General features: G+C 43.0%; 1 protein-coding gene across 1 annotated transcript in view; it reads left to right on the forward strand.

The window, feature by feature from the left end:
* shank3a (SH3 and multiple ankyrin repeat domains 3a) overlaps positions 1-18,302 on the forward strand; it is a gene marked incomplete at both ends in the record, with an annotated part of 270,098 nt that overhangs the window by 24,196 nt on the left and 227,600 nt on the right. The window lies entirely within an intron of this gene.

Here is an 18,302-nt window from a genome sequence, read left to right on the forward strand (position 1 = left end):
GTCAGTTATCTTGTCTACCAGCACTTCCACAGTGAAGGGCACCATGACACTCCTGCAATAACTTTCAAAGATATGTAAACTAACCTGACCCTGCCAGATGGGGCTCAATGTGTTCAACAATGTGTGGAGCAAGCTTCTTGGATCTGGTAGCGTCAGGTTATATGTAAACACCATCTAACAACATAAATATTTGCAGACACAATACAAATGACTATTTACCTAATACAGGTTAAAACAAATGTATAAAGAACTAAAGAAATGAAAGAAACAAAAACAACTCCAGTCACACCCCTCTCTCTTCCCTGACCACTTGGTACAGTCTGACTAGTTGTTTGACAGTCTCAACACAACAAGGTGATTGACATCAGCTGGAGGAGAAGGTCTGACTGGAGACCAAGGTCCATTGGTTCATTGAAGACCAAGGGAGGTAAATTAAGGAAGGGACGTGCTGGACTTGGTGGGCACCAACTCAAACTGGCAATGATGGACAGTCTCACGATACTTTTGCACGCTCATAAACGTACTTTTTCCTCTTTAGATACCTCTATTAAATTATACAGTTTACATATCGAAAAGCAACACAGCAGAAAACAATGTGTGATAAGTCTTCTTTTATTTTCCTGGACTGAGTATTTTACAAAGGTCTCAATCATTCAGAAATAGTGATTATTTATAAGCTGGTCCACCTGGCTGGCTGGCTCTCATTGACTGCAATGCATTCCACTGAACTCCCGGCTGCAGTTTGCCACCCAGTACGACAAATCTGCTAGCTGGAATCAGGGCCGGATTAACCCTTTGTGGTGCCCTGTGCCACGACTCGTGTTGGTGGCCCCCTGGACCGGTCAGCGGAGAGGCTGACAAACCGGTGACAAACGGTTCCTCCGGACCGCTTTGTCAGCATTTCTGCGCTTTTCCGCGATAGTTCTGTCTTCTTTCACTTTCTCCACGCTGTCCATGTTTGGTGCCCCCCCCCCAAGGTTGGTGCCCTGTGCTTCAGCACCTAAAGCCCTTCCGTTAAGCTGGCACTGGCTGGAATTGCTGGATAGAGAAAATGATGTCCGTGTCCCTTCCTTAATTTACCTTCCTTGCTGTAGTCCAGGAAGAACTGACATTCTGTATGATGATGTCACAGTCACTGTCACATCATGTTCAAAATATAAAAACACAAAACACACATGTTTATTATGTCCTCAACTTAATTAAAATAGGGTTTGGGTGCAAGATGGGAAAAGTTGCCCTTTACGGCACAATGGTGTCGCCCAGATTAACCTATTTTCAACTGAAAAACACAACATTTAAGGCTTACGGTCAGAAGGTCACAGAATGTGATCATTATGTGGCTATAAAGTAATGTGATTTATTATTTGTTTTCTAAATCATCAACCTGTACATTTTCGGATCATTTATTCGTCACACTCCCAGTGTAAAGACCTTATAAGCTCCAGCAATTGAACAATTTCTATACATACAGTATGGCTGTGCATTGACATTACTAATAGCTTATACTGCTAATGATGTCGGTGATGATATGACCCAGTTTCTTCCTTTTAAATGTGTTTTCTAACAACAGACTGGGTAATGTACAAGATGAACCTTGTGGGTGGAGAGTTCACAGCAAATAATAAAACAATATGTAGCACCTTTCATGCAAAGAATATGGCTCAACATGCTTTACAAGCATCACTAGAAAGAAAAAACTATTTAAAACACTGATCACCTGACAATACAAAACCATTGGTCTTTTAAAAAGATAGAAATTAGCACACAAAAATAAGAAGTACGTGCTGTAATTAAACAGCTTTCCAGCAGCTTACACACTTGATAGAATCAACAATATCAGCAGGAAAGGGGCTGTATCGTGGCCAAGCGCTCAATGTGAAGCGACTGCCAGTGTCCAGCAAGCAGTGCTTAAAGCGTGTCAGGTCCTCAGTCTGCAGATAAGAGATAAGCGTCCAGTGAATCTCAGCGTTGAAGAGCTGCTGCATGAAGCTGCCTCTGCCTTTCCGATTCTCATCTAAATCCCTCACTGTTTTTCTTGGTCTCCTCCTCTCAAACTCTTTATCCATGACTTCCAATTGCATGGCTGCAAAAAGTGATACGCTGTATAGTACAGTGTCTTTCCATGCCCTTGAGTGTTTTACTGCTTCGTCAACAGGATACTCTTTTGGGGATGTATTTTTTGCTGTTTGTCAAATGGAGAAAAACGCGTTTCCAGCTTGCCCGGCATTGACGATTTTATTTTGTTGAAAAAGGTCGGAACTCTGACGTCACTTTGACTCAGCCATAACCATATAAGGAGTTCCCAATGCAGCTACGCCCAAATATGGAGTGTGTTGTCTAATGCGTTGCCGTGGCATCAGCCGCAAACAAACCAGTCAGCTCCATTATGGGCACAAAAGGGGGCATGCCCATATATGGCCATATACTGATGACATCAGCGATCTCCATATGGCCGTAGCAGCCTGAACCTCTAGTAGTAGGACATTTACGAAGAGCTTTGTAAATGAGGTTGAATCTTTTGCAAATTACTTATTGATTTTTTATTTTTATTTTCATGATATCACAGGTGTTCACAGTTCAGGACTCTAGCATTTCCATGTGGGCTTCTTCATGTTCTTCATGATTGGTTCATTGAACGTTGTTTAATAGATTGATTAGTCCAGCTTCCAGACCAGGGGTGTTTATGGTCTCATGGGAGTTCATTCATTTGTGCACAAAGCCTGCCCATTGAAGCAATATTTTTTAACCAGAGTGGTCAATCTACTCCACTTTGGCATCATTGCTTAATTCAGTGGCTCTCTGAGGATAGTGTAGGGATTCAGGGAAGGATTGAATCCCATTTTAGTATTCATTTTAAGTATTCATTTTATTTATTTATTTATTATGTGTTTTAAAAAAAAAAAAAATTATTTTCTTGTGTGTCTGTGTGTGGGTCTTGATGGTTAGCCCATTAACTAGAATGAATTAATTATCTCTCTCTCTCTCTCTACTTGTCTCTGTGGTGTCTGTGTATTTGTGAAACAGTTCAGGTTCAGGCCCTTCAGGTGACCAGGAACTCCCCAAGTGTAGACCCCACAGTTGGTCACACACACACACACACACACACACACACACACGCGCGCGCGCACGCACGCACGCACGCACGCACGCACGCACGCACGCACGCACGCACACACACACACACACACACACACACACACACACACACACACACACACACACACACACACACACACACACACACACACACACACACACACACACACACAACCACACACACAGACAGACACACAGACAGACACACACACACACACACACACACACACACACACACACACACACACACACACACACACACACACACACACACACACACACACACACACGGAAAAAGGATTTATGTAAAAATGAATAATTTAAAGACTGCAACGTGTTCATCCTGGAGTGCTTCTGACAAAATAGCCACAAGGTGCTGTGTTTGATTCCCAGCTCTCCCTCTCATGCTCTTTGCCGTCACCTTTTCCGTTTGATACAAGTACAAATGCCCTAAAATCTTCTTTAAAAAAAAAATCTATATACCAAGTTGAACTCACCTGAATTATATCAGGGCTGTCTCACTCTACCACATGTGGTAATTGGTCTGCAATTACATAGTGCCTTGATCCAAAGCACTTCACAATGCATTACTTTTAACCTTTCACACACATTAACACACCAATGACGCAGGCAACTTTGCAAGGTGGCGCCTTGCAAAGTTGCCTGCGTCATTGGTGTGTGCTCATCGGGAGCAGTTAGGCGTTTAGCCGAGTGTCTTGGTCAAAGACACTTCTATTGTACATGACAATAGGAAGAACCGGGGATCGAACCGGTAACTGTAGGGTTCCCAGATGGGTGCTTTACCTCCTGAGACACTGTTGCCCCAGATACAGTATATGGCGATGATTGTCATAGACGCAGATGGAGATATTTTGAGTTTACATTAGAGTTCCTCTCTGGCCAGATGTGCCTCATGATCTATTTGAGCAGTAATGGTGCTGTGTGTGATTGATTTGCCACATCACCTAGCTGTCACCTGAACAGTCTGCATCTGTTACCGTGATTGAAAGCAGAGTGGATATACTGTGTTGTAGTGAGGTAGGGCTTATCTAGCCTCTTCATCTCTGTTTATTTGGACCGGAAAGTGAGGGTAGAGAAGATGAATGACATCCAACAGAAGGGCTGAGGTGGGAATCGAACCCAGAACATTATAGTTTTTTTTTTAAATATATTAATTTGTATTGATTTTTTATAAGACAAGACACAACAAGACAAACAAACACCAGACTATAATGTGTAAGCATGAGTAATTAACCTATCTTAATGAGGTAATGTATAGGCAGAGTACAACAGACCACAATATACAGTTGGACACATTAACAATCGAGCTTTTAAAAAAAAAGAAAAGACAAAATCACATCAGCAATCACACTGAGTCGAGATGAGTCACGACAGGACCCCATATATATTCAAATGTTACCAGACTGTCCTGTTTGTTGCAACGAAGCCTCTCCAGGTGTAAGATACACATTAAGCCATCTGGTAAAGCAAGGAGCGGTGGCGGTTTTCCACTCATAAAATACAATTAAAATAATTCTCTTTGCTACGAGTGTGCCTAGCATAAGAGTCTGCTGGACAGAATACGGCAGATCAAGAGAAGCTTCTGAGTAACCAAACAGGGCAGTTAGTGCGTCAGGTTCGATATAAAAACCATATACTCTGCTGTACCAAGCAAAAATGTTTTGCCAAAATAAAACAATCCTTGGGCAAGACCAGAAAGTGTGACCCAACACTTGGAGATGTTGCATCTGTCACAAGTATCGGAAACAGTTTGATACATTTTATTCATCTTGACCTTAGAGTAATGTAATCTGTGCATGACCTTGAACTGGACAAGCTGCAATCTGGCATTGACTGTGCCCGAGTGAATCCTCTTCAAACCCTCGCTCCAGATCTCATCAGACAGTTCCACACCAATATCAGCCTCCCATGAGGTCTTAATATGAGTTGTTGATGGATTAGATAATTTAGAAAACAGTGAGACAAATTTGGACATTGTTTAGAGTTAGGATGGTGTTTCATTAAAGCATAAAAACAGTGTTCCTGATGTATGTTTTCAAAATTATTGAAATTATTTTGAACAAAATGTCTAACTTGTAAATAACGAAAAAAGTGGGCTTGTGGAAGAGAAAATGCTTCTTTCAGCTCTGTAAATTATGCAAAATGGTTATTTATATATAGGTCTGAAAGATACATCAGACCCTTTTCCTTCCAACATGAAAAAGCTGACTGAGATGGAATACAATTATGATTAAAACAAATGGGAGAGTGTACTGACAGATTGGGAACTGAAAGCACTCTTTTTACCTGTTTCAGAATTTTGATTGAATTTGTCAGAACAAAAACTAGGTGTGCTGGATACTCCTTAGAAGATAACAAGAGAGCTGAAAGAGAGGTATTCTTCACTGCGTGAGATTCGAACTGGAGCCATTTGGGAGCGTCAGAGGGAATTTGGGGAAGCTGATCTTGCCAGTAAATTAAAACCCTGAAATATATTGCGATCTTTGCGACCACTTTCTGATCGAAATGTAAAAGGCTAAGTGGTCTATAGGCTGATGGATCCAATTCATCCTTCCCTTTTTTAGGTAACAAACAAATATTGGCTTCATAAAATGACAGTGGGAAAATATTGCTATCGATAGAGTGTTTAACCATTCTGAGTAACAAGGGGGCAACAAGATCACTATAAGCTTTAAAGAACTCAGCGCAAAATCCATCGGGACCCGCCGCCTTACCACTTGCGAGAGCTTTAATCGCCTCCTTAACTTCATTGATGGTAAAATCGGAGTCAAGGTCACGTTATAGTTATGTGGTTCGACCAGCACATTCACTGGTTGAACCAGAGCGCCCAACACTTTCTGTTTAAAACCTTGGTGTAAATATTTGTCATTATCATGTTACACAATACATGAAAGTATTAATTTTCTCAAGGTTTTTAGTCGGTCCAGTACAAACCTGCCAGCGAGGAAAAGCTATTGATTTCAAACGGGCATACAGAAATTGCTTTGTTCAGCAATTGGCTGTGGTTCAGAGCCACATCTTCTCTTTTAGTCCGCGGCTAATGAGGCTAAACAATGGGTGAGGAGCTGCCTGAGACTCACCTCAGTTGAAGTGACTGTGCCCCCCCTCCACCCCCACAGGGATTTTAATTGCACCAACCCAAACTGTTTGTCGCTTCATAACGATGAGTTACTTGGCGAGGCGACGATTGTTCTCTCACTTCACTCACTCGCTGTGCAAATTGTCTATCAGCGTTGTTTATTCAAGGTTGAGGACGAGTCTGAATGTTTTGGTTTTTATCCCTCCATAAGCTAATCCACCACAATTTGAATTTCCACCACTCGTTCTCAGATACAATCTCTGCAAAGATCAAAGTTAATATAATGTGGCATCTTGAACGGCAGCTGAATGTCGGTCTATATTTACTGGCACGGCAGATCACTGTGAGCTGCCTTTATTAGAGAAAAATACATGCTGCTTTCCCCTCAGTCCAGCTGCAACACACACCTGATACATTATGATTAGTCTAATCAGAAGGGGACAGACATGATGGGAACAAATTTAATATGAGAGAGAGAGAGAGAGAGGATCAAAATAAGAGTCAGATCAATGTATGAAAAAAACAGAGAATAGGGGATAGATGGAAAGAAAGAAAGACTGAGGTAGAAATTGAGACAGGAAGGGAAAGATGGAAAAGGGGAGCGAGTCACAGAGTAAGTCACTCATCAGGTCATAACGCGTGCTGTAGAGCTTGACAGATAGTTGTGTGGCCATCCAACACCTCAGTAGCCCAGGATGAGAAAACGTATCCGACCATTTTGGGCTGAAACCTTGCAAATAAATTGAGCTTTAATTCCAGTGTGTGGATATGTTTTCTCATCCTTTCAGTAACACATGCTGCCCCTGCTGTTCATCCATTATAAATGGATGCTTTAACTGCACTATAAAAATAGAGGAACTGGAAAAGGAAGCAGTATTGTGGTGTTTATCTCCCTGTGGCTGACTAGCAGTCCTCCAGGAGCCTCCCATTAACACTTACGAACATATGCACCTGTTATCATCCTGGAGCCTGGCCAACCATGGAGGGAGAACACACGCACGCACGCACGCACGCACGCACGCACGCACGCACGCACGCACGCACGCACGCACGCACGCACGCACACACACACACACACACACACACACACACACACACACACACAGAAAGAAATTAGACAGAGAGGGAAAGAAACGTGAGAGAAGTAGTAAGAGAGCAATCAATTTACACTTAACGTTCTTAACCGAAGTAGGTTCAAAGTTGTTTGTGAACACAGTGCACGGTACACATTTGTATTGACAGAAGCGGTCCCTCACTCTGAGCCACCGTATGATCCACGGTTGAGTGAAGCTAACAGATGTCAGCAGTAGAAGCATCTTTAATCTCTTTTTTTGGGGAGTGAGTGTGTTTGTGTGTACATGTGACACTATTTCACACTATCAGTGTAAAACGTACACAGAGGATGTCCCAGTACGGCGTCCAGTAAGTCATCTGAAGCTGTTAATTAGTGCATAAGTCACAAGGACGCGACAGCCAGAGGTCCTGTGAGATGAAGATGGGGCCAAGTCAGAGTCATTACACTTCATCATCTTTTTACTCTTTTTCTTTTTCTTCCTACTCTCATCACTTCATCACCCATGCTGTTCTCTCTGCTCCCCTCCCTCTGTCAATGCATCATGTCTTCGCTGCTGGGCACGGAGAGTTTCCTGTTCCCTCGTACCAGTGTGGTCACACAGGGGGCCAAGTGTACCTTTAGAGATGGACTGTTGTTGGTGTACACGTACACTCATGCACATGCATAGACAATCATATCTCCAAATGTGACAGTATTCTTCATTGGCAGGTATTTGTTTTTCTACACTGTCTTGGATTTAAGTGTAAAGTCGTAAGTGGAAATATTCAGTGCACAATATTCAATGGGCATGTGGTGGAAGGAAACAGGGAATGAGGAGGTGATGGGTAGGTATGGGGTTAAGGAGAGAAACGAACAGGGACAGGTGGTGATAGATTTTGCAAAAAGGATGGAAATGGCCGTGGTAAACACCATTTCAAGAAGAGGGAGGAACACAGGGTAACATATAAGAGCACATATGTGGACTATATCTTATGTAGAAGGGCTAGCCTGAAACAAAGGGTGCATGATATGTATAAGGATAGCGTGACAGTGGTGAGGAGTGCGGTAGGAGTGACGGATGGTTTTAAGGTGTAGGCCCACCCCCACCAAACAAGAAAGGGCTCAGAGCCCACCCTTGGTGCATTGGTATAATGGACAGGTTGACAGAAGTCAGGCAGGAGGCACTGTGGACTATAATGTCTGTGGATGACATTGTGATATGTAGCGAGAGGAGGAAACAGGTTGAAGAGAGTCTGGAAAGGTGGAGGCATGCGTGTGTCTGAACGAGTGAGAGGACAGTGGAACAGTTAGGAGTAGAGGTGGAGAAGGTCAGGTATCCAAAGTAATGGGAAGTGTGGAAGACAGGTGAAGTGTGCAGGGTGGAATGGATGGAGGAAAGTGTCTGGAGTGATTTGTGACAGAAGGGTACCAGTGGGAGAGGGAATAGTCGTGAGACCTGCTATGCTGTACGCCTTGGAAATGGTGGCACAGGAGGCGAAGCTGGAGGTGGCAGAATTTAGGATGTTACGATTCTTATTAGGAGTGACATGGATTTATAGGATCAGAAATTACTACTTTAGAGGATCAGCCCAGGTTAGAATGCTTGGGGATAAGACAAGAGAGGCAAGGTTTGAGATGTGCAGAGAAGGGATGAGGGGTACATTGGGAGAAGGATGCTGAAGATGAAGCTGCCAGGGGCACGGTGGCGCAGTCGGTAGCGCTGTCGCCTCACAGCTAGAAGGTCTTGGGATCGATTCCCGCAGGGGACGCTGTGGGCGCTGGGGGCGTGTTCTCTCCTCTGCTTCATCAGTGCCCATACCCTAGGTGGGGTTGGCGAAAAGGCCTCTTTGTGTGGAGTTTGCATGTTCTCCCCGTGTTCCCTAGGGTAGGTACCCTCACAAAAACATTTAATAATCCTGGTCACTATACTGCCTCCCCCTGGCCAGCCGGGGTGCCTGATGGAGGGGAAAGGAACTGGTTGGAATAACGTGTTCCTTCCACGCACTACGTCCAACCAGGGAAACTCTCCCCTGTCAGGTGATAAGAAGGTCAGTTGGCTCTAATGCATTGAAGGAGGCATGAGCTCGGCCCTGGCCTCCCTAGGTTGGCAGAGGGAAGGTAGTGCCCAGGATTACATAGACAATTGGCACTGGGTGTAAAAAAAATGGGTTACAAAATCGTGGGATAAAAATGTAATTAAAAAAAAATAGGTTAAATAACAAACAGGGAACTCCCAGTCCAACTACAGGGAGAGAACATCAAAGATACTGACCCCTTCACATATCTCGGGAGCATACGTAGCAAAGATGGTGGATCAGACGAGTACATCAAAAGCAGAATCAACAAAGCCAGACGCGCATTTACCACGCTGCAACCCATCTGGAAATCCAAAGCACTGTCCTTCTGAAATAAGATAAGCCCGATAAAATATCAAACGCCAGCCTGTTGGAGAGAACCAACAAAAACTCCATCAGCCAGGATGTGAAAAAGAGGAAGTGGGGGTGGATTGGACACACCCTCCGAAAAACCAACTGACACCATCACAAGGCCTGGACTGGAATCCACAGGGCAAAATAAAAGTGGGGAGGCCAAAACAGACCTGGAGAAGATCAGTCGAAAGTGAGGCAAAGACAACCGGACTATCGTGGGCCCAGCTAAAGAAAGCTGGCCAAAAGAGGAGCCCTATGCTCCATCTAGGAGCCTACAGGAATTCAGAAAGTCACCAAAACAGAATTGTTATGCTGAGCTATAAACAGTGTATACTGCATATGCCGTAGATACAGCATGTACAGCGTTACTTTACTTTATTTGTTTATTTCGACATGACAGAGCATATTAATGAACAGTACATAATAATGTAGTGTAAATGCACCAGATTTAGCAGTGATGCTAATTTTAATCCACAGTCCCCACAAAAAAACACAGAACAGTGAACAATAAAATGAATTACAAAACAACAGAGCATACAGCAACACATCATTACAATCAACACCATAAATAATACAAATTACAAAACAAAGTTTCAAGCTAAAAAAGGATCTACAAGCACACCTACCATAAAGTGCAAAAAGTGCAGTGCTGTTTAATAATGGTCGCAAGCCTGGTTATCAAGCAACCATTTCTTTAGATTGTGTTTGAAAGATGGGAAAATAGGACAATCTCTTATGGCCAATGGGAGATTATTACACGTTGTGCAACCCTGTACTGATAGGACATTTTTGATGCCTGATGAATTATGTAGGGTCATAATGCACTGCATGTTGTTTTAGCCATCATCTCTGCTCTTACACAGTGTACACATACTGTATACACTTTTCAGGGGGTTGCTATTTACACATGTTGAAAATGTTCAGGCCATCAAACCATTTGATGCCTGCAATGAGTGAATTGCTTGTAGCAGTTGTTGTCAACTCATCTTACTTTCCTCTGTACCGTCCTCCAAAAGGGTGACCTGCAACCCTTGGTTTTCCACTCTAATCATCTTCCCTTATATCTTTTTCTTTGCTCCTTCGTCCATTCACCCTTCACTTAAACTCCCATTATTTAAACGGACAAGTGATGAAGCCCTGGCCTTTGATGAGAGTGTGTGTAAGGGAGAGGGGGAGACAGTGAAGAGGGATTTTTCACAAGGTCTCTGTGATCCCAGCGAGGGGGTGGACAACTTTGACATGAAAAGATATTGACGAATACACAACATCTCAGAAGGTGGCATTGGTGCCCCATGAGATCACTGACAATTACCAGGAACCGGACCCAATGCATCTACTGTACTAAGAGATGAGAACGAGCATTGTCCATTGAAATGATTTCCTGGCAAGACACATTCAATACAAATGCGCTTCTTTTTAGACAGAGTTTTAAGGCTTAGAGCTACTCTGGGGATTTGGGGAGAGATGAGTTGAGGAGCTTGAGCTGCACTGCTCACGCGGGATGTGTGGCTGCTCTATCTGTTAACATTCTGAAATAAATATAGCGTTACAGAATCATTTGCATTGCTCCACGCCCCATTTAAGACCATAAAAGGCAACCGGAAACGTCAGGTAAAAAGATTATGCTGGATCCGCCAATATCCGAAAATGTTTTTTTATCAGAGCTTTATTGATTACTGAGGGGAATCTGTCCTGTGGATGAACCCTCCACTGGAATTGGAAATGGAGTTGGACACGGCTAGATTTCATCCATGCTGTATCCTCATCAGATGGTAAGACTGCGTTCATGTGATGTGGTCAATATTAGAAATTAATAGCACAACATTGGAGTTGGCATGATGAAAGCCCAATGCGAAACTGTGGCTACACGGTAAACACGCCAAGGGATGTAATAACTCGGCTCTAAATTTGTCAACTTAAAAGAAAGAAAAAGAAATCGGTTGAATTTAATATATAATATGCATATTTTTCCTTTCTTTTATATTTGTTGACAAATGTTGGGTACATACATACATACATAAGTACAACATTTGGGACGTAAACGAGCTTAGTGAATCAGGCCTATTATCTTTGTCAGAGGAGTAGACCTTTACATGGAATCTTAACTAATTCACAGCATTGCTTCCGTTGCCTTAATTTAACATGAACAAAGAGTACATACATTTGTAATCTTAAATCGATAGACTACCCTAAGAGGAAAGAAGCAAGAATCGTGAACACCATCAGCAGCTCTGGCTGTAATTCATATTTTAAGGCCATTTCACCAAACAGAGTTTGGTCTGTAATTTGAATACTCACCTCGAAGCCTGAAAATATTAATTGACTATATACCTAGTAGTACAGTATGTAGTAGTTAGACAGTTAACAGTCATCATTTTAGGAGAGTGCTTTTAACTTAAAAATAATTTACAGCAATATCCGGCTGATTTCTGTATAGAGCAGGCACACGTGTGTTTGGAGCAGCTGACTGACTACAGTAGCTGACATTCATACCATAGCAGTTGGCCCTTTTTTCTTGGGGTCGTAGACGAGTAGAGCTGTTATGCTCTATATAACACAGGGTCAGCATTAGACTTCTAGAGCTGGATCATAAAGTTACACATGGATGAACTTGGCACGCTCAAAAGGATGACCTCACACTTTGGTTGTCTCTGGGGACCTACACACACACACACACACACACACACACACACACACACACACACACACACACACACACACACACACACACACACACACACACACACACACACACACACACTCAGAATTCCTTCTTATGCTTACCTTCTACTGTTCCATTTCCTTTCCTTTCTCTTTTTTCTCCCTCACACTCTCAATTTCTCTCTCATGTTGTGTCCAATCAGTTTGTACCTGCATTGCAGTTAATAGACAAAAAGTTGAGGAGAAAACAGGGAATTGAGAAACTGAGGTGATTGGGGTGAGAGAGATCTTAATCCAGCTGAAGCTTGTTTCTCCACGTTAACAATCGAAAATCCCAGTCTTGTGCCTTCGGCCACTGTGTAGCTTCATAGAAGTTACGTAAATGCCTCGCTCAGGGGTCATTGCTGCAGTATGCGGAGAGGTTGCTGATGTCATGTAATTAACATCTATGGAGCAGCAAGCAAGCTCCAAGTTATTGGATCTACCTGTAAATTGTGACTCTGTGAAGCACAAAGAATTCAGCGTAGCAATGGTTCATGCGTAGGCACGGAAGGCAGGAGTTTTATATGCTACTGTACGTTCACTCTCCCCGGACCCCCCCCCCCATTCATTTTCTAACAAGCTAATTCATTCGTAGTCCCACAAGTCAGTACGTTCAACCTCACGCCATTCTCATTCGTTACAAGCAAACTCACTCACGCCCTCATTCCCACAGTGCAACTCTGTTGGTTCATTTAAGCAGCCTCTGTTCTCTGTTCATTCTACGTGCTTAGCTGTCATTGCCGGTTGTACAGCTGTTGGTTTTCTTTCTTTGGTGCTCTTTCGGCCTGCTCTGGGATCCTGCAAGTCTGGAAGATGCAAGTTGGGAATGTATGCCCCACCTGGTTATGCAATACCCATTGTACCTACTCGCTGTACCCGTTGTTAGAGGAGTGCAGTACCCGTTACCACAGTACTAACTTTAGATATCAACCCACAATCAATGGGTTATTTATAAATGGTTACCGGCCAACTCGGGAATGATGCAAGTCAAGAAGTGCCGACTGACCTGCAGCCAGACAGACAGATATAGACATTTTGTGCTTTGTAAAGAACTAGAAGTTTGGGCCGCTATGCAGCCCTCACCTCTAGAGTTCGACACCTACGTGCCACTGCCAATGTGACAGATATGGCCATATCTGGAGATCTCTGTATTTGTCAGTCCTTGTCCCTTTTATTTCAAATCTTTTTTATTGAGAAGCACAGGTTATGGTTATACATTTCTGTTCATACATGGATAGCTTCCTTTTTTAAACAAAAACAAACAGACATATACACAAAACAGACAGGTAACATAAAAAAAACCACTCAAACTTAGGCAAAAAACAAAGGGACCCTCCCGCCTCCCTTCCCCCTCCCCAGAAGTGCTGCCCCAGATTACGTGCGACACGGGTCATCCACAAGGATTAGCCTTTCAACCTTTAAGAAAGGAGTCTAAAGGCTTCCAAATCTTTTCCAAATCTTTCAGTTTTTCTTTGAGTATAAATCTGATTCTTTCTAAATGTAAGGACTCTGTCATCTCGTTGAGCCAAAGTTTGATTGTGGGGGCCTCTTTCTTCTTCCAAAATAAGAGTAGTCCTTGTCCCTTTTATTCCCTTACAGAATGGCCAACATTCAGCATAATCTGTTCATTTATTTAGCAAACAATGTAATACATTTGCCTCAGCCTTTTGAAACAAACTTTCGTCCTTTTATGTGTGCCAAAATCATCTGTCACAAGACAATGATACACAATGAAATGAAAAAGAAAAACTAAATGGTGCACATTTGACATCCTCAATATTTTCATGCGTTGTTGAAATTGATGTTTCAAAGAATTGTTTCTTAGGATTCTACCTTCCCAGTGAGGGGGCCAAGCTGATAACAAAAAATTGGGTAATTCCATCTTGTTGCACCGTTCCTCCTCATCTATCACTGCCTTTCCCTGACATGTTTTCTGCTTACAATTATCCAGTCTTGTCAGTGGTGTCTCTGCCTGCTTTCTCTCTGTGCCTTCATTGATTTTGTCATTCTGCTCTTTACCCTGTCATTTTCTGGCTCTGTATCCTCATCAGCCTCAATATTACTGTGCACCCTTTCCAAAATAATGACATTATGTCTTCTAACAAAACCAGATAGCTACACGATTAAGTTTGAATAAGGGACAGACTTATTGTGAAGTGAGTTTATCTAACTATGACGTTGTCTATGAATGGGACCAGCCTTTGTGAAATTCCACTGTTTTCTTTCCTGTTCCTTGCCCGCTTTTCATAAAGGTCTCTTCTTTATCCAGGGAAAGCATCGCAGAGGTTTCTCCACAAAGGTTGTCATGGTCACGGCATTTTAAAAGAGTATAATATTCTTCATAGCAAACATGGCAAAATGCCAAAATACCAGTCGGTAACGTTTCAAAATGACTTTGTCATCCTCTGCATTCAGACATAAGATGATGAATGTGAATGTGTAAACTAAAGTAAAGCACAGCCACAATCCAGACCTGTCTTGCTTCGGTGTTGCTTTGTAATCTCCAGCTTTGATCTTCTTTTCAACTGTTTGTCGACTCCATGCTGTGCTGCTCCTTGCTGCAACAGTGCTCCGCCCACACTGTTTCAGTACATGCTTCAGGTGCTGTACATCCATGTTATTGCAGGACGTCGCGGAGCTTTGGGACATCCATGTTATTGCAGGACGTTGCGTAACTTTGGGACAGGCAGGACTCAAAGTTATTTTTTTTAACACCCGCTCCAGCGAGATTTGAGATTGAGGGGAAGAGAGGAGTACTTGGGAGTCTTTTTAGCCTAGCAAGCTGAAGTGCTGTTGGGCTCTACTGTGATGTTCTTCAAATATCTTTGTGTTATTCCTTCATCCTGTGTCTTTAGTTAAATTGTTCCATAACAACATAACATGTACAGGTCGTTGCGGACATGAAAAAATACTGCTTTGCTCCGCTCAGGGTCCACTACACGTATGCATGAAATGTCATCTAGTCAAGCAGCCGATGTGGAATAGCTACTTAAGCAGCTGTAAGCACCAAACCTTTGTGGGATTTATATTGATCGCGTGCTCCTCGGCAATCAGTGCTATATTTGGGGAGGATTCCAACCCAACAAAGCAAAATTAACCTTTTCCTGAATGAGCTCTGCTTTTGCCAAGCAGTACCTGGTGGTACTCAGTTCCAGCCATAACTAAGAGATGTTGAGATTATTTAGATAGATTGTCAAAAATAGCCTAAGTAACATTCTCTTACTGACTTTCATGTTTATTTCCTTGTAAAGACAAGACTTCAGTGCAATGTATAGTTAATAGGATATGTGTGTAAAACCAAGCGTATTATTTTGTCGGTTAATGTCAACATTGCTCTTCAACAGCATTGCTCTTGTATCTATTTAGGAAACGCAAGGCAGTGTGCAATTTACTGTAAGCTTGTCTCTAAACGGACATAGAAATCTTTATAATCTTCACCAAGAACAAATCTTTACAAGAAGTATTTTGGAGTAACTAAGAGATTCCAGAGGGAATAAAAAAACAAACAAACAAACAAACAAAAAAACTATAACCGTAAGGGACAATGGATCCAACTGGCCCATACGGTCATCATGTATTGGCTGTTGATGAAAGCCATTAAAGAAGGCATAAGAGAGTACGTGGGGTACACACACACACACACACACACACACACACACACACACACACACACACACACACACACACACACACACACACACACACACACACACACACACACACACACACACACACACACACGGTACACAGGTGTTTGGGCTGACACCTAGAGAGAATTACACCCAAGGTTGTTTCATAGAACAAGACAAACAAGATGTAGTGGCTGATGAGAAGGAAAGCGAAAGTCACCTAGAGCTTTCCCAAAGGACAGCACACACACCTCTGTGTCAATTGACTGACTGGAACCTTTCTCTTGACTTCGTATTCAACCTATCGAATCATAAGCAGAGCTGTGTAAGAACCATACACAGTAACAATATTTTGCTGTCCCATAGGCTATGATGCCTTTGGGACATCATATCCCATGAATTCTTCTGTTATTTTATTTAATGTCATTGCAGCATGTGCACGTCTGTCTGTTAGGTAGAGCATATACACATTAACATGAAAACCGATATGGGGCGTGCACGTGCGCGCGCGCACACACACACACACACACACACACACACACACACACACACACACACACACACACACACACACACACACACACACACACACACACACACACACACACACACACACACATAGAGGAAGGCATGACAGACTGACACAAATATGCAGATACATAGATGCACACAAACACGCATGCATGCATGCATGCACGCGCACACACACTCTCTTTCTCTCTCTCTCTCTCTCTCTCTCTCTCTCTCTCTTCCTCGGTCATGGTGTGTAATCCCTCTGCAGTGCTGCAGTTGATCAGGATTTGTTCCACCTCAAACAACAGAATGCCTGCAGATAAATGAAAAGCCCACTTTTCTTTATCAAGACTGAATTATGGGTAAGCATGTTAAGCAAGGCAGGCAATCAAAAGCTCATCCTGTTAACTTTGATAATAACAGAAACAAACACATTATTTCTCATTGTTGTTAGAGCTGTTTGCATATACAGTAGTGTGTGTGTGTGTGTGTGTGTGTGTGTGTGTGTGTGTGTGTGTGTGTGTGTGTGTGTGTGTGTGTGTGTGAGTGAGAGACGCGCACGCACGCACACACGCACGCACGCACGCACGCACGCACGCACGCACGCACGCACGCACGCACACGCACACACTCACACACACACGTGTGCACCTCCATGAGTGTATGCATGCTTGAGCAGTGCATGTGTGTATTTTGTTTGTTGCTCCATGCCATTTTGTAAATGACAAGATCACTCCATTTCGGCAACTCTCCGGTGGCCCTTTTCATTGTCTCTTGAGTGACACAAACCTGAACGTCTTGTCTGAAACTGAAGAAGCAGCTTTTCAAAGCTGCGGTTGATGTCAATTTTGTTATATTTTAGGAGGGAAAACAGCTTTCCATTTCGTGCAGATGAAATCAAACAGAGGACTCCCAGTAGAGAAACTGTGCGTGCGCGCATACGTGCGTGTTTGTGTGTGTGTGTGTGTGTGTGTGTGTGTGTGTGTGTGTGTGTGTGTGTGTGTGTGTGTGTGTGTGTGTGTGTGTGTGTGTGTGTGTGTGTGTGTGTGTGTGTGTGTGTCTGCGTCTGTGTGTGCTAAAAACAGCGCTGCGTGCATACCCAAGCTGTAGAATTTTCAGTGAAATTGTGCTGCTGATGTGTCTGGTATGAGTCCGACTCTCTTGCCTCAGCGCATCTATATCCTTTGTGTTTTGCCGTCTGTTCAGCATGGCAAAGGAGTAATGTCGTTTCTCGATGGTCCTCAAGGTTTGAGTATTAATGGTGGAGTGGTGTTGAATAGAATAGGTCCAAAATCGATATTGCAGGCAGCACTGATTGATTTATTACGTGTGGGGTTTGCTCTTGCTCTCTCTCTCTCTCTCTCCTCCCTCCGTCTCTCTGTGCATTCTGTAGCTCAGGCTCCACAATGTGGTATCTCTGTGGAAGTGCTTGTGCTCCATGTCTCTGACATGGAGCATTAGGTCTCAGTGTGGACAAGATCTTATCTCCTCAAGATTAATGGCAAGCGTGGTCATTTGAGTACTTTTTGAAAAGCAGCACAGGCAGATAAACAGAATTATGTCAAGTCGTACAGTTAACATGCCCTTATCTGATATCAGGCAAAAACAAAAACACATTTGGAGATACATTGGGCGGTTGGTTAAGTATAAGGTACACAATTGCTTAGTGCACAGAAGTTATTGGAGTGGCTTTTTTTTTTTTTTTGCTTGTTTGCTGTGGGAGTTTCCAATACCTAACCCCCAAATACCCCAGCCCCAAAATTGGCTCTGGCTCCTTA

The sequence above is a fragment of the Gymnoscopelus microlampas genome, assembly GCF_963454915.1.
Source record: "Gymnoscopelus microlampas genome assembly, chromosome: 6".
Taxonomy (NCBI): Eukaryota; Metazoa; Chordata; class Actinopteri; order Myctophiformes; family Myctophidae; genus Gymnoscopelus; species Gymnoscopelus microlampas.